The 25,098-nt window shown below is 41.4% G+C and overlaps 1 long non-coding RNA gene across 4 annotated transcripts; it reads right to left on the reverse strand.

Moving 5' to 3' along the window:
• LOC130715624 (uncharacterized) lies at window positions 1-24,075 on the reverse strand. 4 transcript variants are annotated; one of them, XR_009011712.1, is made up of 6 exons: window positions 23,775-24,075; window positions 23,654-23,694; window positions 10,229-10,584; window positions 9,711-9,827; window positions 4,934-5,011; window positions 1-3,310 (listed from the first exon to the last, which is right to left on the reverse strand). It is a non-coding gene; the product is annotated as an uncharacterized LOC130715624 (long non-coding RNA). The 4 variants fall into 4 exon arrangements; XR_009011714.1 differs by having other exon boundaries at window positions 4,934-7,718; XR_009011715.1 differs by lacking the exon at window positions 4,934-5,011.
• Window positions 24,076-25,098: the final 1,023 nt, after the last annotated feature.

Here is a 25,098-nt window from a genome sequence, read left to right on the forward strand (position 1 = left end):
GAAAAATGGGATGTTACATACATTAGTGATGAAGAACAAGATGTGCGGAAAGATTGTTGACTAATGAAAAACACTTTGATCTTTCAAAATTTCGGGAGTAGAGATTTTTTTATAGGAAAATGTTAGTTGTTAATTGTTAGTAAATTAGTTCCTTCCCCAGGGTATGAACCCTGACCTTTCACTCATCAATACCCTTCATTTCCCTTAGCTCGCCAAATGAGCTACTGTAAGACCCTGAATTTTATTATTATTATTATAATTATTATTATTATTTAGAAATAAATAATAAGTGAGGAGTTTTAGTGATGTGGAGATATGATTTTGATTTGTTGTGAGTTAGTTGCAACAAATTGAGAGAAGATATTTATGTTTTAATAAAAAAATTGAGTTTCTTTTATTAAAAAGGGATTTAAATTGATTGATTTTAGTTTTTTTTAGAAGATAAGGGTTTTATCTTTTTTTTTTTTTTTAAATCCTAAGAGATATGATAAGATTTTGTTTTCAAAAATAAAGATTGAGTTGTTTGAGTATCCGTCCGTAACTTTGTATGAATTTTTAAGAGGTCTTAACGACCTTTTATGGAGAAGTTTCCTTCAGGAGAGTTGTAGTTCTCTGAGTTATCTAAATTCTCCAAGTGGTTTCAGGTCATTCCGATATCGGTACACTACAAAAAAAAAGTTATTTAGCGGGGGTTTTGTTTGCATTTAGTGGTGGTTTTCAACCCCCGTGAGTTACTTAGCGGGGGTTTTCAACCCCCGCGAGTTACTTAGCGGGGGTTTTGTTTGCATTTAGCGGGCGTTTTTCAGCAAACCCTGGTACCTGCATATGAATTTAGCGGGGGTTTTAAACCTCCCTTATCCGCAAGCTTTTTCTAACGGGAGTTTTCAACCTCCCTTAAATGCAAGAGATTATTTACACTATTTCTATGTCATTAGGGACCTCTAGCATCTCTAGATAATTGATCATCCCTCATGAGAATTGAAACATAAAGTGGTCTAGAAGTCTACTTACTTACTTCTAGGAAAAGCCCGCAAGCTTCATGATAGACAACCAACTTAACTAACAGTAAAAGCTACTATAAAGCATAGGCATGTAATGGATTCTTCACAAAATATGTGCTGATTTGTTTGTCATTGTTTAGGCAAGTATGAGGATAAAGTTAAATTTTCCCCACTAAGTTCAAAGGTAACCTAGACTACTGCATTGCAAGAAAAAGGACAAGTATGAAAATCCAGACAAAAGGATTGTAACACCCCGATTTCGGTGGCGTCACTTTAGTAACCAAAAAGAAAGTTTAAGCGGAAAAACGTGAATATATTTTTTTTTCGATAATAGAACCAAAGACTGAAAGAAATAAACTCCCAACAAAAGATAACAGAACTAATGTATAATATAAATACAGCCCCCGCTGTAAGTAGCAAGCCATGTCACGAGTAAACCTCCAGTGACGGGAAGTAACAGAAAGTAGCGCCCGTAGGCAAAAGGTACAATCCAAAAGAAAGGTCAAGTGTCCGCAACACTATACCTCAAAAAATGAGAATAAGGCGGCCCAAACGGCCTAAAACAAGACCTCCTAGCCCAACCAACTCTCTGTGATCCCCGTAGAGGAACCACACAAAAAGCTATAGGCGGGAAACTACCCTGTCCCCAAAGAAACAATGACGGTCAGAGCTACGACCCTACTCCTACACTAATCCTATCTCGAGGAGATCACACTAACACTCAATCCTACATGCTAGCGTGATCGTCGTCCGAATCTGAATCCAGAACGACCAAGTCTATGTACACCTTCCGTCCTCCTCTTGCTACCGCGATGCGCTCTTGTTCCGGCATCTCGAACCTAGTCCCCCCGAAGGGTGAACCATCGTGATTCAGTCCGCCATGGACATCAGACAAAGTGCGTAGTCCGCCAAAGCACACACAGAAGACGCGAGGGTCAACTCCAAAGAATTATGTAAATAATAAATCCAATAGGTAAAGATAAGGAGTAGCCACTTAGGCTTATAAGTTAGAGATAGCATCCTAGGGTTGTATATTTCACAATGAATATAAACGATAATAATGACAATTAACATGCATCAAATAGAATTAACAATTATCAATCACACTCAGCAACTAAGTCAGTATGCATGTTGCATGAAATGCAGATGCCGGTTAACCAAATGCATTCCGGAACGGATGGGCACTAACAAGTCAATCCTAGCACCAGCAACGGTGGGACCATTTCCGCTCGCGTGTCTCTTACACCACACAAAGTGTAGTCAGATCAGCAGTGAACCCGAAGGTCTGCCATTTCCGTCTGCTACTAAGAATCACCGTAGTGTTCTTTTATGGAAATCCGGGTGTAACACCCCGATTTCGGTGGCGTCACTTTAGTAACCAAAAGAAAATACTTTAAGCGGAAAAACGTGAATTATTTTTTTTCGACAATATAACTAAAGACAGAAAGCAATAAAACTCCCCAACAAAAGATAAAAGGAACTACTATACAACTATATATACATGCCTCGCTAAACACTACCACGTCACGAGTAACCTCCAGTGACGGGTGACAGAAAAAGAGTAACGCCCGAAGGCAATATGTACAGTCCAAGATAAAGATACTGTGTCCGCAACACTAAACTACAAAATCTGAGAGCAAGTTGGCCCAGCGGCCTAAGAAAAGACCCCCTAAATCCAACCAGCTCTCTATGATCTCCATAGGAAACCACACAAAAGCTACCGGTAGGAAAACTACCCTGTCCCCAAAAACGGAAACATGACGGTCAGAGCATCGACACTACTCCTACACTATCCCTACCCGAGGAGCCCACACTAGCACTCGATCCTACACGCTAGCACGGTCGTCATCCGAATCTGCATCCAGGACGACTAGGTCGACGTACTCAACACTGCCCTCTCTGTCCACCCTAATGCGCTCCTGCACTGGACTCTCGGGCTCGGGGCCCGGAACGAGATCCGCGACGACAGCAGCAGCAGTAGACGGACTAGACTCCGTCGAAGCCCCACCTACTGGCACCTCCTCAGAGGGGTCCTCATCATCTGAAGGGGATGGTGGCGGTGGAGGTACTCCCAAGCCGGGTCCACAGTGTACTCCTGGAGGCAGGTTGAAGCTCACTATGTGCCTCCTCATCACTCCCTCCGTCAAGCGTCCAAATCGGTCGACACGGTCCTCCATAATCCGACCGGTGTAGGTCGCACGGTGGCCCTCGGGATCGACCACCCATGCACCTGGGTCGTCTTGATCAAGCATCTCGTACCTGGTCCCCCCCGACGGGCTGACCATGGTAAACCAATCCCCCATACTCATCTGACAAATGGCGTAGTCCGCCCAAACACACACAGCAGACGCGAGGGTCAACTCCAAAGAATTATATAATTAATAAAACCAGATATAATTATAGGATAATAAATACTCGCCTCTCAGGCTTATAAGTTTTGGGATAGCTTCCTAGGGTTGCATGTATCACAATGAATATAAAGAGCCATAAAAACAAGTAGCATGCCTCAAAAATAGGATAAACAGTTACCAATCACACTCAGCAACTAAGTCAGCATGTATGTTGCATGAAATGCAATGCTGGGTAACAAAATGCATTCCGGAAGAAGGATGGACATCAACGAGGCGGCCCTAACACCAGCCACGGTGGGTACCTTCCTGCTCGCGTGTCTCTTACACCACACAAAAGTAGTCAGATCAGCAGTGAACCCGTAGGTCTGCCATTCCGTCTGCTACTGAGGACCACCGTAGTGTCCTAAATATGGAAATCCGGGTCTTATGACCATTTTGGAATCCACCGAGGTCCGGTATCACGCCGTGTATTAACCTCAAAATGAGTGCATGAATGCAAGTGATTAGCCAAACAACGTCTCCGACCTCACCCGACACGTCGCCACGTGTTCTAGATAACTTAAAGTCTCTAAAAGAATACCCTAAGGTAAATGTCGATTCTGCGACAAAATACAATTAATCATAAACAAAAGAGTGCAACCACTCACGACAACTCTTCGAGTCATCAATGCTCTCACGAAGTCTCTCGCTTCTGTGGAGTCTCACACATTCACAAAGTCTCACGCTTCAGTGAAGTTTTATGCTTTCACAAGGTCTCACGCCTCAGTGAATTTACACACTTGCACGAAGTCTCACGCTTCAATGAAGTTTCATGCTGTTCACGAGGTCTCACGCCTCAGTGAAGATCCATGCTTTCCACAAGGTCTCACGCCTCAGTGGAGTATCACGCATTCACAAGGTCTCACACCTCCGTGAAGCTTCTCGGCTCATCCCTTGGATGGCTAAACAAACTGCTCCCAGAGCGAATGAGTATCAACATACCCAGAACTCGAAATCTTCTCAACACTTGGATCCGACGACACTTCTCGTTTTCCAAAACTAAACTTCAATCCAAAGCTTGCATCCGAGATTGTTATCTTTATTTAAAGGTTTAGAGGTTGTTTAATATCTTATGAATTTTCTTTATAAAAATAGCTCTTTTTTAGTCTTATCGTATTCCCTATGAGTTTCAAAGTTCCCATAAACCCAAGTAATTCCCTGAGAAGGTCTCGATCCATTGGAGCATGACAAGGTCCGAACTCCGTTCGTCCTTTTAAAACTCTCTCAAAATCTCATAAAAATTCGGCATGACCTGCCCGTAAACCTCACTCTTCAGAATCTCAGGTACAAGTGGAATGGCATAAATAAAACAGCTTAGTCAAAAGCATAAACAGCATATTCCAACACATCCTAAGTTAACCATGTAGCACATAGCATGTGAATCATTTAGCACACAATATCATGGCATCAATTACTCAACAAGGTCGGCCGAAGCCTCAGAGAACAATTCAGACATTTAGCAATTAAGTGCATAACACATAAATCAAGTCGAACTTGTCGACACCTAAAGCATTATCTAGTAATTCAGAGAGTAGCCCTCACCGGTGGGTCTTCCAGCTTCTTCCTCAAGATGTTCTCCAAACTCTTCTCCTTGATTTCTTGGAATCTCCTCAAACGAACCTTAAGCAAAAATCACAGAATTCAACACCAAGAGTCAGAAACTCAGCAATCAAAGAGTCCTAGGGTTACACAGTACACTACTACCTCCTTGGTACGACAATCTAACGCGTTAAGACAAGTTTTCGAAAAATCGGATTCTCCTCCCCCCTTGATATAGCTCTCGGCCACTTTCCTTAATTGGGAGGGTCGATTTTTCTTCGATCAAACTTGGTTCCTAGGTTAACATAAGCCGTAACTAAGACGGTTCTAGGCTCGGAAAAATTTACGGATCGAAAACTGATATAGGGGTAGTTTGGTCATTATTTTTAGCTCAGAATTTCAAAATTGGATTTTTGAAAAACAAATTGGATGGGGACGTCCACAACGACGTTTATGACGACAAATCCTACTAGCACTAAGCCAAGTCGATAGATTAGAGCGTAAAGGTTGCGACTTTGCCGAAAAATGGGTATTTAGGGTGGAAATTGATCCCGGCGGCATTTCGTCGACATTTGACAAAATCTAATCCGCAGAACACGCTCAGGAGCATGCAGGGAAGAAGTTTAGACGCTGAAATCAGCTGATTTGAACAGTTTTTCAAAAACCTCAAAATTTTGAACTCAGAAAGTCGCAGGAGAAATGGACAGAAACGACGATTCGAAGGAGAGTATAGATTACCTACCTCGGGGTCTTCGATTAGTGACGATCGGTGAAGCAAACGGGAAAGAAACGACGAAGATCCGGATCTCTCTCTCTCTCTAGGAACTCGCGGTTTTGGGGGTGGGGAAAATGGGTTTTTTTGCAAAAAATCTAATTTTCAAGCTATTTATAGGTTTTGGAAAAAACGGAAAAATGATTTTTTTGCGATTCCGATTTTTCCTGCGCGTTCCTCTGCGCATTCTAAGATAGGTTCTGGCGACAGAATTCCAGAACTCAAAACAGGATTCTTGGAATTAAACCAAAAGATCCAAAATCGGCATAAGTCGGTGTAAGTCGGTTTATCCCGAAAAACTACTTTTGCAGTGATCGTCGGATGAGAAAACTTCCTTCTGAAGAAAGATTAGGAATGATGAGAGAAGTAGGAGAACGCGGGTGGAATCTTCATTTGAGTTTCCGGATAGAAAAAGTCTTCATCGTCTGTCGATCTTAGGTTTTTCGAACTATCAGGGATTCCGTTTCGGCAAACTTCCGAGAATTGGAATTTGACGTTCGTACTTTCCAGGATTTCGCATCGAAATGGTTGTTTAAGGACGGAAAAGAGAAGTTCTAACATTTCTCTGAGAATTTTTGGAATTAGTTTCCATCGTGTCCTAAAGCGTAAATTAACTATTCACTAATACCTTCGACCTAGGATTAAGCGTATGTTAGTTGTGCTATAACTCTTTCGGTTTTTCGATACATTCTTGGACTTTTCCTGAACCTCTTTCCTTCCCAAATTTATCTTAATCAAATAACTCTTTTATTTTATTCACTTATCCAAAGCGTTAAAACTTGGGCCTTACACCGGGTCTTATGACCATTTTGGAATCCACCGAGGTCCGAAGTCTGTCTCGTGTTAAGACCTCAAAATGAGTGCATGAATGCAAAGTGACTAGCCAAACAACGTCTCCGACCTCACTCGACACGTCGCCACGTGTTCTAACTAACTTATTTGTCTCTAAAAAGAATACCCTAAGGTAAAAGTCGATTCTGCGACAAAATACAATTAATCGTAAAATGAGTGCAAACACTCACGATAACTCTTCGAGTCATCAATGCTCTCACAAAGTCTCACGCTTCAGTGGAGGCTTATACAATCACAAAGTCTCACGCTCCAGTGAAGTTTCATGCTGTTCACGAGGTCTCACGCCTCAGTGAAGATCCATGCTTTTCACAAGGTCTCACGCCTCAGTGAAGTATCACGCATTCACAAGGTCTCACGCCTCAGTGAAGCTTCTCGGCTCATCCGTTGGATGGCTAAACAAACTGCTCAAAGAGCGAAGGAGTATCAACATACTCAGAAACCTACAATTCTCCCATAACTTGGATTCGACGACAATCCTCCTTTTCCAAAACTAATATCTCAGTCCTAAGCTTGCATCCGAGATTGTTATCATTATTTAAAGGTTTAGAGGTTGTTTAGTATCTTATGAATTTTCCTTGTAAAAAAATAGTTTCCATTTAATCTTATCGTAATTCCTATGAGTTTCAAAGATCCCATAATCCCATTGTAATCCCTAGAGAATGTCTCGATCCACTTAAAACACTAACAAGGCCCGAACTCCATTCGTCCCGTCAAACTTTCTCAAACTCTTATAAAAATCGGCATGACATGCCCGTTATCCTCACTTTGAAGCATAACAGATATATGTGTAATAGCATAGTTAAATCAGCACAGTCAATAAGCATGTCACATATATCAACACATCCTAGAATAACCACATAGCACTTAGCATGTAAAGCAGATATCACACATTCTAGATTAACCACTTAACACGTAGCATGTGATTCAAACTCCAAAAACAATTAATAGATGACTAATCATCATTGTCAGCCGAAGCCTCAGAAAACATTTTTCCCAGTCAAACACAAACAAGTGCATAAACAATAAATCAAGTCGAATTCGTCGACACCTAAAGCATTAACTAATAGTTCAGTGAGTAGCCCTCACCTGTAGATTCTCCAGGGTTCTCTCCAAACGCTCCTTCACAATCAGCTCCTTGTTCTTCGGGAAATTCCTCAAAAGAACCTTTAGAGTAAAAACCACAGAATTCCATCAAAATCTATCAGAAACTCGGCAATCAACACTCACTAAGGTTACACGAAGTAGCATATACTCCGAGGTACGATAATCTAGCGCGAAAGGACAAGTTTTCGAAAAAGAATTTTCTTCCTCCTCCAAGGGTGCTCACGGCCACACATGGTAATTGTGTGTGTCGATTTTTCTTCGATCAAACTTGGTTCCTAGGTTATCATTAGTCGTAACTAAGGTTAATCTAAACTCGGAAAAATTATCGGATCGAAAACTGTCGCAGGGGTATTTTGGTCATTATTTTCAGCTCAGAATTTCAAAATCAGAGTTTCGAAAAACAAATTAGATGGGGTTGATACTAACGATGATTATGACGACTAATCTTACTAACGCTAAGCTCAGTCAAGGGTTTTAAGCCCAAAGGTTGGAACTTTAGCCAAAAATGGGTATTATGAGCAGAATTGAAACTTGGCGGCATTTCGGCGAGAATCGGCGAAATGTAATCCGCTAAACATGCTCAAGGGCACGCAAGGAATAAGTTTAGATAAAAATATGAAGTTATCTAGATAGTTTTGCAAAAACCTCAAAACTAAGAGCACAGAAAAGTATAGAGAAAAGCTACAGAATTTACGATCAGAAGTAAGGAAAAACGTCAGTACCTTGAGGCCTACGCGTAGCAACGAACTGTGGGACGATCAGACAAGAATCGGCGAAAAGCTCTCCTCCTCCTTCTTCTCTCCAAGCCGCGGGTTGTGTGTGTGTTTGTGAGGTTTTTGTTTTCTTTTCATTCTTCAAGCTTCACATATTCATAGGGAATGAAATGGAAGATATTTATCAAAGATCGGATAAGGATGAATAGATATTTATCAAAGATCGGATAAGGATGAATAGATATTTATAAAAGATCGGATAAGGATGAATAGATATTTATCAAAGATATTTTGAGAGGATATTTTGTAAAGATATTTTGTAAAGATATTTTGTAAACCGGTACAGATTAGTTTAGACATCGGAGGATTTAACTCATAGAGTTAAGATAAAAATATAAGAGCGATCCTGATTTCTTCCTACTGATTCCAACGCATTTTAGACACGATATTCTCCCCGCTAAATATTCTAATTCTTCAAAGAAATATCAGCATGATTTTTGGTTTTCGAGGCTTGTTTTTAATGTTTACCGACTTAAAATGCACTTTATGGTTTTGATCTCGGATGCAGAAACTTCCTTCTGAAGAAAGATTTGGAACGTCGATTAGAGTGAGCGTACGCGAATGAAATCTTTATATGAAGCTCCGAATAGAAAAAGTCTTCATCAACCGTTCATTCTAGGTTTCTTGAACTATCAGGGTTTTAGTTTCGGCAAACTTCCGAGGATTGGAATCGGACGTTCGTAGATCCTAGGTTTTCGCCTCGAAACGATTGTCGTATAAGGAATAAGAGAAGTTCTAACATTTCTCTGAAGATTTTTGGAATTAACTTCCATCGTGACTTTAAGTGTAAACTAGCTATTTGCTAGGGTTTCTGCCCTAGGTTTAAGCGTATATCGATCGTGCTATAACTTTTATCGGCTTTGATACGATCCTTAGCCTTTTCCTGAACTTCCTCCTTCATAAATATATTCCATTCGATGAACTCTTGTTCAGGTTTTCCTTCACGATACATCAAACCTAATCGTAAATGGAAATCTCTTCCACTTAATCTAAGCTTAAAAACTTGGGTCTTACAAGGATATTAAGAGAACTTAGGATTTTTATAACCAAACATAAATTTATCTCAAACTCTCTTCTATGGAACAAGCATGACTCCTAAAATAAAGGTTTACACTTTCTTCTCACGAAAGAATTCAGCCATCAAGGTTTGACAACAAGGTTATGGAATTACAAAATGTGCACCAAGTTATCAATCCAGAAAGTCTACAGCCAAACACAAATGAAGAGATATGTAGTGTATGAGTACACAACATGAGAGGAGAGAGTAAGAGAGAAATACCGTGATGTCGAATGTCCACAAAGTCAGATTGTCTCAGAGAAGCTGCGTGATCAATGTACTGACCTTGTATGACTCTTCACCCAATGTGTCAAGCTCAGAAATCACCTCATCAAATGCCTGCCATAGTTGAACATTTATCAAAAATCACTAAAGGGAACAAAGAGGAGAAATGAAATAAATTTATAAAACATCATAGAGCTTTTAGATCCATCCTAACAATAAATGCCAAATGCTAAGTAAACTTCAAAATATATCAGTCTGTTCAATAAAAGAGTAAAATGATTAAGGAATGATCGGTTTGAAATCAGTTTCACTGTAATAAGGTCAACTGCAAACTGCAAATTCTGTTCAAAAGCAAACTTTTTGATGCAAGTGATGGACACAACAGATTCCCACTAAGGTCTACAGTCCATACTCAGCCGCACATAAAGATAATTTCTTCATCGATGATCAATTAAGATACAGCAGCCAGGAATTAAAAAAAAACAACCTTCATATCAGATAACAAGTAAAGATACCTGCTTTGGAAGATTACAAGCATGATCTGGTGAGTTAAGGATTTCATAATAGAACACAGAAAAGTTGAGCGCAAGACCGAGCCTAATCGGGTGGGTGGGACTGTGGGAGCAAGTTCAGCAAGAACAATATCCTGGATCAATTAACCACAAATTTAGTTTAGCATGTGAGTAGCGAAAGTAGCCACTACTACTTTATACAAGCATTTAAATAAAATGCTATAAATATCATCATCTATGGACTCAAGAAGGTTCGAAATGCCATCACAGATCTTGTTGAACTCAGCCTCAATCTTTCCCCTGTACTCCTTGATAACAGAGACATGGTCCTCATTTTTATTTAGTAGATAATACAAAACCTATAAACATAAAAGTATATAAAAAATTATAATTCGTGGTCATGCTTAAATATGCATGTCAGAAGGGAATGATGCTATAAAAGTTCACTTTAAGGATATACTTTGCACATTTCATTATCATCTTATCACTTTCTTTGGGACTTCAATTAGAGTTCATCCAAAATTGATTACTTGTTTTCATTCATTTTCCCATTGATTAAGACCTAATTTATAAACATCTTAACCTAAACTCAATCATCATCAGTATGGTATTTTAAACTTCCATTCCAAACAATTTAATAAGTCCTCCAGAATTCCAAATTTCAATTAAGGCCATTCTGTCCTTCAATAAATACCAATCAGATTGAGATGGTTTGGCACATAAGTCAGTGAAGTATCAAGGTTCTCAAAATCACAGAGAGAGAAGAAGATCAGCATTCAACATCACAGAAGAGCAAAGAGAGCTTAATAGAAGAGCAGAAAGGAAAAACAAATAAAAAAAATGAAAAAAAAAATCAGGGTTCAGAAGTGATGAATGACAATTATGTTCAGGCATATCAGAAATAGAACACATTGAAATTATGTTCAGGCAAATAAACATAAACATAGACTGCTTCTTTCTGGACAAACTTAATATTGGAATTGAGAGTTCTTGAAGCTGACAAAGTTCCAAATTATGCAATTAGCCCTCAAAAGTAAAAATAAGACAACAAACAGATTCGCAAACAGAAAATGAGAAAAATTAACAGTATAAAAACCTAGGATTGTTTATCTTAGATGATGAGGTTTTTAACTAAATGAAGTACTCATCTATAGAGAGCATAATTTATGCAGTAAAATTACATGTTTTGTGAAAAGAAGGCTACCATTTCCTACTACATTTTTTGGAGCATAGTATCACTAATTTGAACAGAAAAATGAGTGATGAAGCAAAATGAGCAGCTAAAATAATCAAGTCAAATATGCTAAATCAAGCATTCAATCAACACCTACTACTCAATCCTTCAGCTTTCAATATCTTCCTAGTTCCTACACTAGTTCCTACACTAACGTGTAACACCCCGATTTCGGTGGAGTCACTTTAGTAACCAAAAATAAACTTAATGTGGAAAAACGTGAATATTTTTTTTTCGTCGATAATATAAACAAGACTGAAATAAATAAAACGCAAATGCGAAAGACAACAGAACTAATATACAATATATATTACAGCCCCCGCTGTAAGTAGCAACCTCGTCACGAGTAACCTCCAGTGATGGAAAGCAGAAAAGTGTAACGCCCGTAGGCAATATGTACAGACCAAAGTAAAGGTGAAGTGTCCGCAACACAAACCTCAAAAACGAGAATAAGTTAGCCCAATCGGCCTGGAACAAGACCTCCTAAGTCCAACCAACTCTCTGTGATTCCCGTAAAGAAACCACACAAAAAGCTATAGGTGGGAAACTACCATGTCCCCAAAGAAACAAATAATGGTCAGAGCTAAGACTCTACTCCTACACTAATCCTATCTCGAGGAGCTCACACCAGCACTAAAACCTACATGCTAGCATGATCGTCGTCTGAATCTGAATCCAGAACGACCAAGTCTACGTACACTACCCGTCCTCCTCTCGCAACCGCAATGCGCTCCGGTGCTGGCCTCTCGGGCTTAGGGCCCGAACCATGATCATCAATGATAGCAACGGTGGGTGTGCTGGACTCTGAAGAATGCACTCCCACAGGCTCCTCCTCTGAGGGGTCCTCATCATCCGAAGACGACGGTGGTGGTGGCGCTCCTACTCCTGGCCCACAATGCACGCCGGGCGGCAGTTGAAGCTGGCAGTGCTCCTCCTCAGCACTCCATCCATCAAGTGTCCTACTCTGTCTACCCGATCCTCCATGATCCTCCCCGAGTACGTCGCACGATGGTTAGCGGGGTCGACCACCCACGCGCCGGGGTCATCCTGATCTATCATCTCATATCTAGTCCCCCCCGAAGGGTGGACCATCGTGAACCAATCCGCTAAAGACATCTGACAATAGGCGTAGTCCGCCAAAACACACACAGAAGACGCGAGGGTCAACTCTAAAGAATTATGTAAATAATACCACCAATAGATACAGATAAGAGATTAGCCACTTAGGCTTATAGCTAGAGATAGCATCCTAGGGTTGCATATTCCACAATGACTATAAACGACAGTAATAACAAATAGCATGCATCAAATAGGAATAACAATTATCAATCACACTCAGCAACTAAGTCAGTATGCATGCTGCATGAGATGCAAATGACGGTTAACCCAGTTAACCAAATGCATTCCGGAAAGGATGGACATCAACAGATCAGCCCTAGCACCAGCCACGGTGGGACCATTTCGGCCCGCGTGCCTCTTATACCAACAACAACGGTAGTCAGATCAGCATAAAACCCGAAGGCCTGCCATTTCGGTCTGCTACTAAGAGTCGCCTAATAGCGCTCTTACGCGGAAATCCGAGTCTTATGACCATTTTGGAATCCACCGAGGTTCGAAGTCCGTCTCGTGTTAATACCTCATTAATGGTGCATGAATGCGAAATGATTAGCCAAACAACGTCTCCGACCTCACTCGACACGTCGCCACGTGTTCTAGCTAAATTAATGTCTCTAAAAGCTTACCCTAAGGTAAAGTCGATTCTGCGACAAAAGACTTCTTTACAACAACATAATAACTCATGATGATCTCCAAATCATCCGACTCATCTCCATCCGATGGTCAAAACTGCTCAACGAGCAAAGAGTATCAACATACTCGGAAACTACCCGTTTCCCGACTTATCTCTCGGATAGCCCAAACAACACAACTGCTCCCAGAGCACAAGAGTATCAACATACCCAAAACTTCTTAATATTCTCAACACTTGGATCCGACGACACTTCTCGCTTTCCCAAAACTAATATTTGAATCCTAAGCTTCCTTTCGAAATTGTTATCATTATTTGAAGATTTAGAGGTTGTTTAATGTCTTATGAGTTTTCCTTACAAAATAATTTCCTTTTAGTCTTATCGCAAATCTTATGAGTTTTCAGCATCCCGTAATCCCAATTAACTCTCCGAGAATGTCTCGATCCACTAAAACCATAACAAGGCCCGAATCTCATTCGTCCTATCAAACTTTCCCCAAAGTCTCAAAATAAAATCGGCATGACCTGCCCGCTATTCACACTCCTCAGTACCACAGATATGAGTGAAAGCATAGTTAAATCAGTACAGTCAACAAACATGCCATATATCAAGACATTCTAGAATAATCACGTAGCACTTAGCATATAAAGCATGCATCACACATCCTAGATTACCCACTTAGCACGTACCATGTAATTCAATCTCAAAAACAGTCAGTAGATGAATCATCTACATTGTCAGCCGAAGCCTCAGAAAACATTTTTCCAGTCAAACACAAACAAGTGCATAAACAGTAAATCAAGTCGAAAGCATCGACACTTAAGCATTAACTAAGGATTCAGTGAGTAGCCCTCACCTGTAGATTCTCCAGGATTGTCCTCGAAAGTTCCTTCACAATGAGCTCCTTGATCTTCAGGAAATTCTTCAAAAGAACCTTTAGAGTAAAACCACAGAATTCCATCAAAAACTATCAAAAACTCAGTAATCAATACTCACTAAGGTTACACGAAGTAGTATATACTCCGAGGTACGATAATCTAGCGCGAAAGGACAAGTTTTTGAAACAAGAATTTTCTTCCTCCCCCCTTAGGGTGCTCGGCCACTATAAAAGTCGGTGTAAAACTATTTTACCCGATAAGTTACTTTTTGCATCGAATGTCGGAAGAGAAAACTTCCTTCTGAAGAAAGATTGAAATCATTAAGAGAAATGGGTGTACGCGTGTGGAATCTTCATCTGAAGTTCCGAATAGAAAAAGTCTTCATCGTCGGTCGATTCTAGGGTTTTTGAACTATCAGGGTTCTAGTTTCGGCAAACTTCCGAGGATTGGAATCGGACGTTCGTAGATTCTAGGGTTTCGCCTCGAAACGATTGTCGTATAAGGAATAAGAGAAGCTCTAACATTTCTCTGAAGATTTTTGGAATTAATTCCATCGTGACTTTAAGTGAAAACTAGCTATTTACTAGGGTTTCTGCCTTAGGTTTAAGCGTATATCGATCGTGCTATACCTTTTATCGATTTTGATACAATCCTTAGACTTTTCCTGAACTTTCTCCTTCATAAATTTATTTCATTTAGTAAACTCCTGTTCAGGTTTCCCTTCACGATACATCAACCCTAATCGCGAATAAGAATTTTATTCACTTGGCATAAGTTTAAAAACTTGGGTCTTACATTACTACCCTCCAAAAAGAAAGTTTCGACCTCGAAACTTAAGGGTCAGTAAAAAGTTCTGGATACTGTTCTTGGATCTTCTCCTTCAGCTCCCATGTCGCATCACCGGTGTCTTTATTCCAAATGACTTTCACTAACTCGATCTCTTTTCCTCTCAACTGCTTTACCCTGGTGTCACCACTGCTAATTGGCGGTGTCTCGAAAGACAGATCATCCTTCAGCTTAATGTCATCCAGTTTGATAACATGTGTTGGATCCGCAATATATTTCCTCAGTTGTGACACGTGGAATACGTCATGAATGTTCGATAGAAATGGAGGTAGTGCAATCTGATAAGCGACTGGTCCTATTCGACGAGTGATCTGATAAGGTCCAATAAACTTCGGCGTAAGCTTCTTTGACTTGATTGCTCGACCAACACCCGTAGTCTGAGTAACTCTCAGAAATACATGGTCTCCTTCTTCGAATTCCAGAGTTCTGCGCCTTTGATCTGCATAACTCTTCTGTCTACTCTGAGAAGTCTTCATTTTCTCTCTGATCTGCTTGATCTTCTCGGTTGTCTGTTGCAGAAGTTCTGGTCCTACTAACAGATTCTCTCCATTTTGATACCAACACAAAGGTGTTCTACACTTGCGGCCATACAAAGCCTCATACGGTGCCATACCTATGTTGGTATGAAAACTGTTGTTGTATGTGAACTCAATCAATGGCAATAGGTTATCCCAACTGCCCTTGTTGTCTAACAGGCAAGCTCGTAGCAAATCCTCCAATGATTGGATAGTTCTCTCAGTCTGTCCATCAGTCTGTGGATGATAAGCAGAACTTAGTCTCAGCCTCGTTACCAACGCCTTATGAAGAGTTCCCCAGAAATGTGAAGTAAATTTTGGATCTCGATCGGAAACAATACTGGTCGGTACTCCATGAAGTCGTACAATCTCAGCTATATATATCTCTGATAGTTTCTCCACGTTGTACGTAGTCCTCATAGGTACGAAATGAGCCGACTTAGTCAATCGATCCACTATTACCCAAATAGAATCATATCCCTTTTGAGTTCTTGGCAAAGCCACGACGAAATCCATTGATATGCTATCCCATTTCCATTCTGGTACATCTAAGCTTTGTAGCATACCTGAAGATTTCTGATGTTCCACCTTTGCTTTCTGACATGTCAAACATGCAGCTACATACTCAGCCACTTGTCTTTTCATTCCTGGCCACCAAAAATTTACCTTCAAGTCCTGATACATCTTTTTCATTCCAGGATGAATGCTCAACTTGCTCTTGTGACCTTCATCCATAATCAACCTCCTCAAGTCAGGGTTGTTAGGTACGCAAACCCTATCCTTACACCGTAGGATATTGTCACTTCCTGCCTTGAATTCCGGGTCTTTACCTTGACTTACCAAGTTCCTTTTTCCGAGCAGAAACTCATCTTGTAACTGTTGGTCTCAGATTTCTTCCATCAATCCATTGGTAATTCTGATCATTCCGAACTTCAGTTCTCCCTCGGACAATCTCACATCCAAGCTCAAATCTTTAAATTGTTCCAGTAGTTGAAGTTCCTTAATCATCATTGACGAGATATGCATCTTCCTGCTCAAGGCATCAACAACAACATTCGCCTTTCCAGGATGATATTGTAGAGTAAACTCATAATCTTTGAGAAATTCCATCCACCGACGTTGTCTCATGTTCAGCTCCTTCTGCTCAAACAAGTACTTCAAGCTCTTATGATCACTGAATATGGTGAAATTGCATCCATATAGGTGATGTCTCCAAATCTTCAGTGCAAATACGATGGCAGCTAGCTCTAAGTCATGAGTTGGATAATTCTTCTCATGAACCTTCAGTTGTCTTGAAGCATAAGCAACTACCTTCCGATCTTGCATCAGCACACATCCCAAACCTTGATGCGAAGCGTCACAATACACTTCATAAGGTTCCTCTGGCTGCGGTAAGACGAGTACAGGTGACGTCGTCAAACGTTCCTTCATCGTCTGAAAACTAGTTTCGCACGCTTCGGTCCATGCAAAAGGTTGATCCTTCCTCGTAAGTTGAGTCAACGGTCCAACAATCTTGGCGAAATTTTCGATGAAGCGGCGATAGTAACCCGCCAAACCAACGAAACTCCTAATCTCAATCACTGTTCTCGGCCGTTCCCATGACAATACGGTCTCTACCTTTGCTGGGTCCACAGCTATCCCCTCCTTAGAGATCACATGGCCTAAGAATTTTACCTCTTCGAGCCAAAATTCGCACTTAGAAGGATTGGCGTACAACTCCTTCTCCCTCAGCACCTGTAAAACTTGTCGCAAGTGCCCCTCATGATCCTCAGCATTCTTTGAGTAGATCAGAATATCGTCGATAAACACCACGACGAACCGATCTAGGAATGTATGGAAGGTCTTGTTCATGTAATCCATGAATATGGCAAGTGCGTTCGTCACCCCAAATGGCATCACTAAGTACTCATAGTGTCCATAACGGGTTCTGAATGCTGTCTTCTGGATATCCTCAGTCTTGACTCTGATTTGATGATATCCCGACTTCAGATCGATCTTTGAGAATATCGCAGCTCCTCGAAGTTGATCCATCAAATCATCAATTCTAGGTAACGAATACCTATTCTTGACGGTTACCTTGTTAAGTTGTCGGTAGTCGACACATAATCTAGATTTCCCGTCCTTCTTCTTCACCAATAAGACTGGCGCTCCCCAAGGTGAAACACTTGGTTAGATAAATCCCTTCGACAAAAGATCTTCTAGTTGGGACTTCAATTCCACTAGCTCCGCAGGTGCCATACGATATGGTGCAATCGAAATCGGCCCCGTTCCCGGTACGATGTCAATAGCAAACTCAATGTCGCGTACAGGCGGCAATCCAGGTACATCGCCAGGAAAAACATCCCCGAAGTCTCTCACCACTGAAATATTATCAACTTCCGGATTCTCTTTACTCTCCAAGCTTAGAAAAACGGAATACTCTTGAGATCCCTCGTTCCAAGAGACGCTAATGTGATTGGCAGATAGATACTCGGAAAGATCCGAATCAGGAAATACCACTCTCTTTCGGTTGCAGTCCAAAAGACAATGATAGTGGGACAACCAATCCATTCCTAGGATAACATCTAGGTTCTTAAGAGTTAGGCATACTAGGTTAACATGGTAGACTCTATTGTTATATGTTATCGGACAGTACATACATGTCGTATTAGCAAGTAGAGTCTTGGCTGGAGTGGTAACTATAAGATCGAAGCTCAAAGCAGTAATAGGAAGTCTTAATCTGGTCGCACATTCTCTAGAGATAAATGAATGCGTTGCACCGGAATCGAAAAGTACAGTTAGGAGATTACCGTCAATCTCGCAGTCTCCCCTAATCAGCCCATCGACCCCTTCAGCATCTTCACCATCCATGGTGTAGACTCTCGCCTTTGCAGCAGGACGCTTTCCCCGAGCAGTGTTGACGGTTGGTTCCGTCTTGGGTACCCTGCACTGAGCAGCAGTATGCCCCAATTTGTTACAGTTGAAGCATTGAGGTCTCGTGTCGGGACAAGCACGAGCATAGTGTCCCGGCTTCCCACACTTGAAGCAGGTCATCTCCCTGTTCTGAGTCTGCTCTCTAGAACCACCGGCAGCACCCACCATGGGTCTGTAAGATCCTGAAGTAAATCCTCTACCAGCAGGACGTTGATACGGCCTCCTGTTCTGAAATTTCCCTCTGCTCTGAAAATTTTGAGAGCCCGACCTCATCGGCCCTCCAGTTCCGGTACGGTTCAACCTCCGGTTCTTCATCAGCTCCACTTCCGTGGCTTTCTCAACCAAAGACTGGAAACGCATGATTCCCAGCGGCCTCACTGAGTCCTCAATATCAGGCCTCAATCCATTAACAAAGCGCTTGCACATGTAGCGCTCATCAACATGATCATTAAAGAATTGAAAATGCTTCGCCAAAGACTCCAGCTTGGAAGCAAATTCTGGTACAGACATACCTCCTTGACGGAGTGTCAGAAACTGTGCCTACCGCTCATCCCGAGCACTTGTTGGAAAATACTTCTCCAAGAATGCAGTCCGAAAGGAGTTCCAGTTGATCTCCTCCTGATTAGCTTCCATAATCCCCCTGGTGCCCTTCCACCACTACTCAGCATCACCGAGCAGTAGATAAGTCGCCATGCCTACTTTGGCACCCTCAACAGTCTGCAAAACACCGAAAATCTTCTCGATTTCCTGGATCCAGAGATCCGCCTTATCCGGGTCAGTACCACCCGAGAACTTTGGTGGGTTTTGCCTCCTGAAGTCATTCAGGCTTTTGTTCTGGTCCAGAGTTACTTCCCTCTGGCGTTGATGCTGATCACGTGCCTCCTCAGCAGCACGCCTCATAGCATTATCGTTCGCTTGCGCTGTCACAGCTTGGGCCATTGTGGCCATCATCTCGGCTAACTGGTTAGTGTTCACCATGTTCTGTTAAGTGAAACAAACAGTTAGTACTTATCATAAGATAGCATCTAGCATAACTATACAATATGATTAAGCAATAACTTCAATCAATTCTAAGCGAAAAATCGCTTGCAGACAATCAATTTTCACTCTTTGCAGAGTCACACAACCTAGCACAGAAGACCTATTCCCCAAAGACTCCCGAAAGACTCGACAAGCTCTGATACCACAATGTAACACCCCGATTTCGGTGGCGTCACTTTAGTAACCAAAAATAAACTTAATGCGGAAAAACGTGAATATTTTTTTTTCGTCGATAATATAAACAAGACTGAAATAAATAAAACGCAAATGCGAAAGACAACAGAACTAATATACAATATATATCACAGCCCCCGCTGTAAGTAGCAACCTCGTCACGAGTAACCTCCAGTGACGGAAAGTAGAAAAGTGTAACGCCCGTAGGCAATATGTACAGACCAAAGTAAAGGTGAAGTGTCCGCAACACAAACCTCAAAAACAAGAATAAGTTAGCCCAATCGGCCTGGAACAAGACCTCCTAAGTCCAACCAACTCTCTGTGATTCCCGTAAAGAAACCACACAAAAAGCTATAGGTGGGAAACTACCCTGTCCCCAAAGAAACAAATAATGGTCAGAGCTAAGACTCTACTCCTACACTAATCCTATCTCGAGGAGCTCACACCAGCACTAAAACCTACATGCTAGCATGATCGTCGTCTGAATCTGAATCCAGAACGACCAAGTCTACGTACACTACCCGTCCTCCTCTCGCAACCGCAATGCGCTCCGGTGCTGGCCTCTCGGGCTTAGGGCCCGAACCATGATCATCAATGATAGCAACGGTGGGTGTGCTGGACTCTGAAGAATGCACTCCCACAGGGTCCTCCTCTGAGGGGTCCTCATCATCCGAAGACGACGGTGGTGGTGGCGCTCCTACTCCTGGCCCAAAATGCACGCCAGGCGGCAGTTGAAGCTGGCAGTGCTCCTCCTCAGCACTCCTTCCATCAAGTGTCCTACTCTGTCTACCCGATCCTCCATGATCCTCCCCGAGTACGTCGCACGATGGTTAGCGGGGTCGACCACCCACGCGCCGGGGTCATCCTGATCTACAATCTCATATCTAGTCCCCCCGAAGGGTGGACCATCGTGAACTAATCCGCTAAAGACATCTGACAATAGGCGTAGTCCGCCAAAACAAACACAGAAGACGCGTGGGTCAACTCCAAAGAATTATGTAAATAATATCACCAATAGATACACATAAGAGATTAGCCACTTAGGCTTATAGCTAGAGATAGCATCCTAGGGTTGCATATTCCACAAAGACTATAAACGACAGTAATAACAAATAGCATGCATCAAATAGGATTAAAAATTATCAATCACACTCAGCAACATAGTCAGTATGCATGCTGCATGAAATGCAAATGACGGTTAACCCAGTTAACCAAATGCATTCCGGAAAGGATGGACATCAACGGATCAGCCCTAGCACCAGCCACGGTGGGACCATTTCGGCCCGCGTGCCTCTTATACCAACAACAACGGTAGTCAGATCAGCATAAAACCCGAAGGCCTGCCATTTCGGTCTGCTACTAAGAGTCGCCTAATAGCGCTCTTACGCGGAAATCCGGGTCTTATGACCATTTTGGAATCCACCGAGGTCCGAAGTCCGTCTCGTGTTAATACCTCATTAATGGTGCATGAATGCGAAATGATTAGCCAAACAACGTCTCCGACCTCACTCGACACGTTGCCACGTGTTCTAGCTAAATTAATGTCTCTAAAAGCTTACCCTAAGGTAAAGTCGATTCTGCGACAAAAGACACTTCTTTACAACAACATAATAACTCATGATGATCTCCAAATCATCCGACTCATCTCCATCCGATGGTCAAAACTGCTCAACGAGCAAAGAGTATCAACATACTCGGAAACTACCCGTTTCCCGACTTATCTGTCGGATAGCCCAAACAACACAACTGCTCCCAGAGCACAAGAGTATCAACATACCCAAAACTTCTTAATATTCTCAACACTTGGATCCGACGACACTTCTCGCTTTCCCAAAACTAAGATTTGAATCCTAAGCTTCCTTTCGAGTTTGTTATCATTATTTGAAGATTTAGAGGTTGTTTAATGCCTTATGAGTTTTCCTTACAAAATAATTTCCTTTTAGTCTTATCGCAAATCTTATGAGTTTTCAACATCTCGTAATCCCAATTAACTCCCCGAGAATGTCTCGATCCACTAAAACCATAACAAGGCCCGAATCTCATTCGTCCTATCAAACTTTCCCCAAAGTCTCAAAATAAAATCAGCATGACCTGCCCGCTATTCTCACTCCTCAGTACCACAGATATGAGTGAAAGCATAGTTAAATCAGTACAGTCAACAAACATGTCATATATCAAGACATTCTAGAATAATCACGTAGCACTTAGCATATAAAGCATGCATCACACATCCTAGATTACCCACTTAGCACGTACCATGTAATTCAATCTCAAAAACAGTCAGTAGATGAATCATCTACATTGTCAGCCGAAGCCTCAGAAAACATTTTTCCAGTCAAACACAAACAAGTGCATAAACAGTAAATCAAGTCGAAAGCATCGACACTTAAGCATTAACTAAGGATTCATTGAGTAGCCCTCACCTGTAGATTCTTCAGGATTGTCCTCGAAAGTTCCTTCACAATGAGCTCCTTGATCTTCAGGAAATTCTTCAAAAGAACCTTTAGAGTAAAACCACAGAATTCCATCAAAAACTATCAGAAACTCAGTAATCAATACCCACTAAGGTTACACGAAGTAGTATATACTCCAAGGTACGATAATCTAGCGCGAAAGGACAAGTTTTTGAAACAAGAATTTTCTTCCTCCCCCCTTAGGGTGCTCGGCCACTATTGGTAATTAGGTGGGTCGATTTTTCTTCGATCAAACTTGGTTCCTAGGTTATTATTAGTCGTAACTAAGGGTATTCTAAACTCGGAAAAATTATCGGATCGAAAACTGTCGCAGGGGTAATTTGGTCAATATTTTTAGCTCAGAATTTCAAAACTGAAATTTCAAAAAGCAAATTGGATGGGGACGTCACCAACGACGTTTATGACAACTAATCCTACTAGCACTAAGCTAAGGCGATAGTTTTCAGCCCAAAGGACGAAGCTTTGCCCCAAAATGGGTATTTTAAGCAGAATTGAAACTCGACGGTAGTTTTTCGAGAATCGGCGCAGTATTATTAGCTAAACATGCTCTTGGGCACGTAGGGAAGATGTTTAGATAGAAAAATGAAGTTATCAGGATAGTTTTGCAAAAACCTCAAAACTATGAGCACAGAAAGACATAGAGAAAAGCTATGGAAAAGACGATCAGAGGTAAGGATTAGCGACTATACCTCGATACCTTCAAGCAGCAACTGTTGAATCAACGATCAAGCAAGAAATGAAGAAAATCTCTTCTCTTCCTCCTCTTGGTGAAACTCGCGGGTTTGGAGAGAAAATGGTGAAGTTTTTGCCATTTTTTCTCATTTTCTTGCTATATATAGAGGTTGGAAAAACGCGGGAAAATGAAAGTTTCGCGATTCCGATTTTTCCGGCTTCATTCTATGTGAATTCTAAGATAGGTTTTGGCGACATAAATCCAAAACTCAAAAGAGGTTTCCTTGTATTTTAGGTGACTAATGCGAAGTTGGTGTAAAACTATTTTACCCGATAAGTTACTTTTTGAATCGAATGTCGGAAGAGAAAACTTCCTTCTGAAGAAAGATTGAAATCGTCAAGAGAAATGGGTGTACGCGTGTGGAATCTTCATCTGAAGTTCCGAATAGAAAAAGTCTTCATCGTCGGTCGATTCTAGGGTTTTTGAACTATCAGGGTTCTAGTTTCGGCAAACTTCCGAGGATTGGAATCGGACGTTCGTAGATTCTAGGGTTCGCCTCGAAACGATTGTCGTATAAGGAATAAGAGAAGTTCTAACGTTTCTCTGAAGATTTTTGGAATTAATTCCATCGTGACTTTAAGTGAAAATTAGCTATTTACCAGGGTTTCTGCCTTAGGTTTAAGCGTATATCGATCGTGCTATACCTTTTATCGATTTTGATACAATCCTTAGACTTTTCCTGAACTTTCTCCTTCATAAATTTATTTCATTTAGTAAACTCTTGTTCAGGTTTCCCTTCACGATATATCAACCCTAATCGCGAATAAGAATTTTATTCACTTGGCATAAGTTTAAAAACTTGGGTCTTACACAACGCAAAACTTCAAATTCCCAATTCAAGTAAACAAAATGAAGGGAGAAGAGAAACAAACCGGATGAGACGATTTTGAACTGTGAGGGCAGAGAAATGGACCTGAGATGTAAAATAGAGTTTTGTGAGTTCTTACTAGAAGCAAAATTGAAACTCAGATCGAAGTGGAGTGGAGTTCTTACCAGTAAAATGCAAATGAAGCTGAGATTGAGCGTTTTCTTGTGAAACACTGGAGATTGAGGAATCAGGAAGAGGATTGAGAGAAGATTTTAGGGTTTAATCGAGAGTGGAATCAGGAGAGTGAAATTGAGAGTCGAATCAGAAGAGATCAGTGGAGGTTGAAATCGGTGGAAATCAGGTTGCAATCGGTGGAAATCGGTGGAAATCAGGATCAAATCGGTGGAAATCGAGATCAAATATGGTTGCAATCGTGAGCTTTCATGGTAAAGGAGAGAACGAGAACGAGTTCAGAGTGAGAGTGCGAGTGAGAGTGAGAGTGAGATGAGAGGTAATTAACGAAATATTTTGCGGGGGTTATTAAAACCCCCGTTAACTATTAAAAATTAACGACATTTGCGGGGGTTATCAAAACCCCCGCTAAAAAGCCCCCACTAAATAACGTTTTTTTGTAGTGGTAGCCCGAGATATCCTAGTTTTAGTGACAATGGTTTTGGCTGTACAGTGCCAGCGGATTAATTGGTTAATTTTCCTTTTAATTCCGGTTTTAATCGGGTTTTTAATAAAAAGTGATTGGGTTTTCTTTAGATTCAGACCTGTTTAAGTGGGTAATCAGTTGGGTTCAGGGTTTGCTTGTTTTGGGCTTGAAAAGAAGAAAAATCAAAACCCTAGCCCATCTAGAGTGTAACCGCAAGTGATAAGGGGTGAGGGGAAAGAAACCCTTATTTTTCCTCCTCATGCAGAAATAGAAGTGCCGCACTCACGTAAGAAAAACAGAAGAGAAGAAAAGAAAAGAAAGAAGAGAGAAAGAAGGGAGAGGCCGAGAGAGAGAATTGAGTAAGAGAGGGAGCAGCCGAGAGTGAGGGAAAGGAAAGGAGAGGAGACTTGAAGAGAAGGCAGCAGCAGCCCTAGAGTTTGATCTAGAGCCGCCGCCACCTCCTTGCACCCTAGCATCGTCGGCCGCCGCACGCACGAGGAAGGGAAGCCGCGCGAGAGAGATAGATCGAGGGAACGAGAGGGAGAGATCGAGTGGAGAAGAAAGAAAGGGACTGGACAACAGCCGTTAGGTTCTTTCTACAGCAAAGAATCCTTCTTTCACCCTATTTCATTCAAGGTAAGGGCTTGTTCTTAGGAAAAGGGTAGAGTTAGGGCTTTACCATGATTGTTTTGTGATGTTGTGATCCTTGGCATGCTTTTATGAAATCTTGTTGAGTGTTGTTGGTTCTGGAAATTAAAGCATGTTACGAGACACATGTTATCTGGATTTTGTTGTTGGAACATAGCTTAAAACCTTGTGCTTAATTGGTTTATAAATTAATTAGAGGCGGA

Source organism: Lotus japonicus, chromosome 4, assembly GCF_012489685.1.
Source record: "Lotus japonicus ecotype B-129 chromosome 4, LjGifu_v1.2".
Classification (NCBI taxonomy): Eukaryota; Viridiplantae; Streptophyta; class Magnoliopsida; order Fabales; family Fabaceae; genus Lotus; species Lotus japonicus.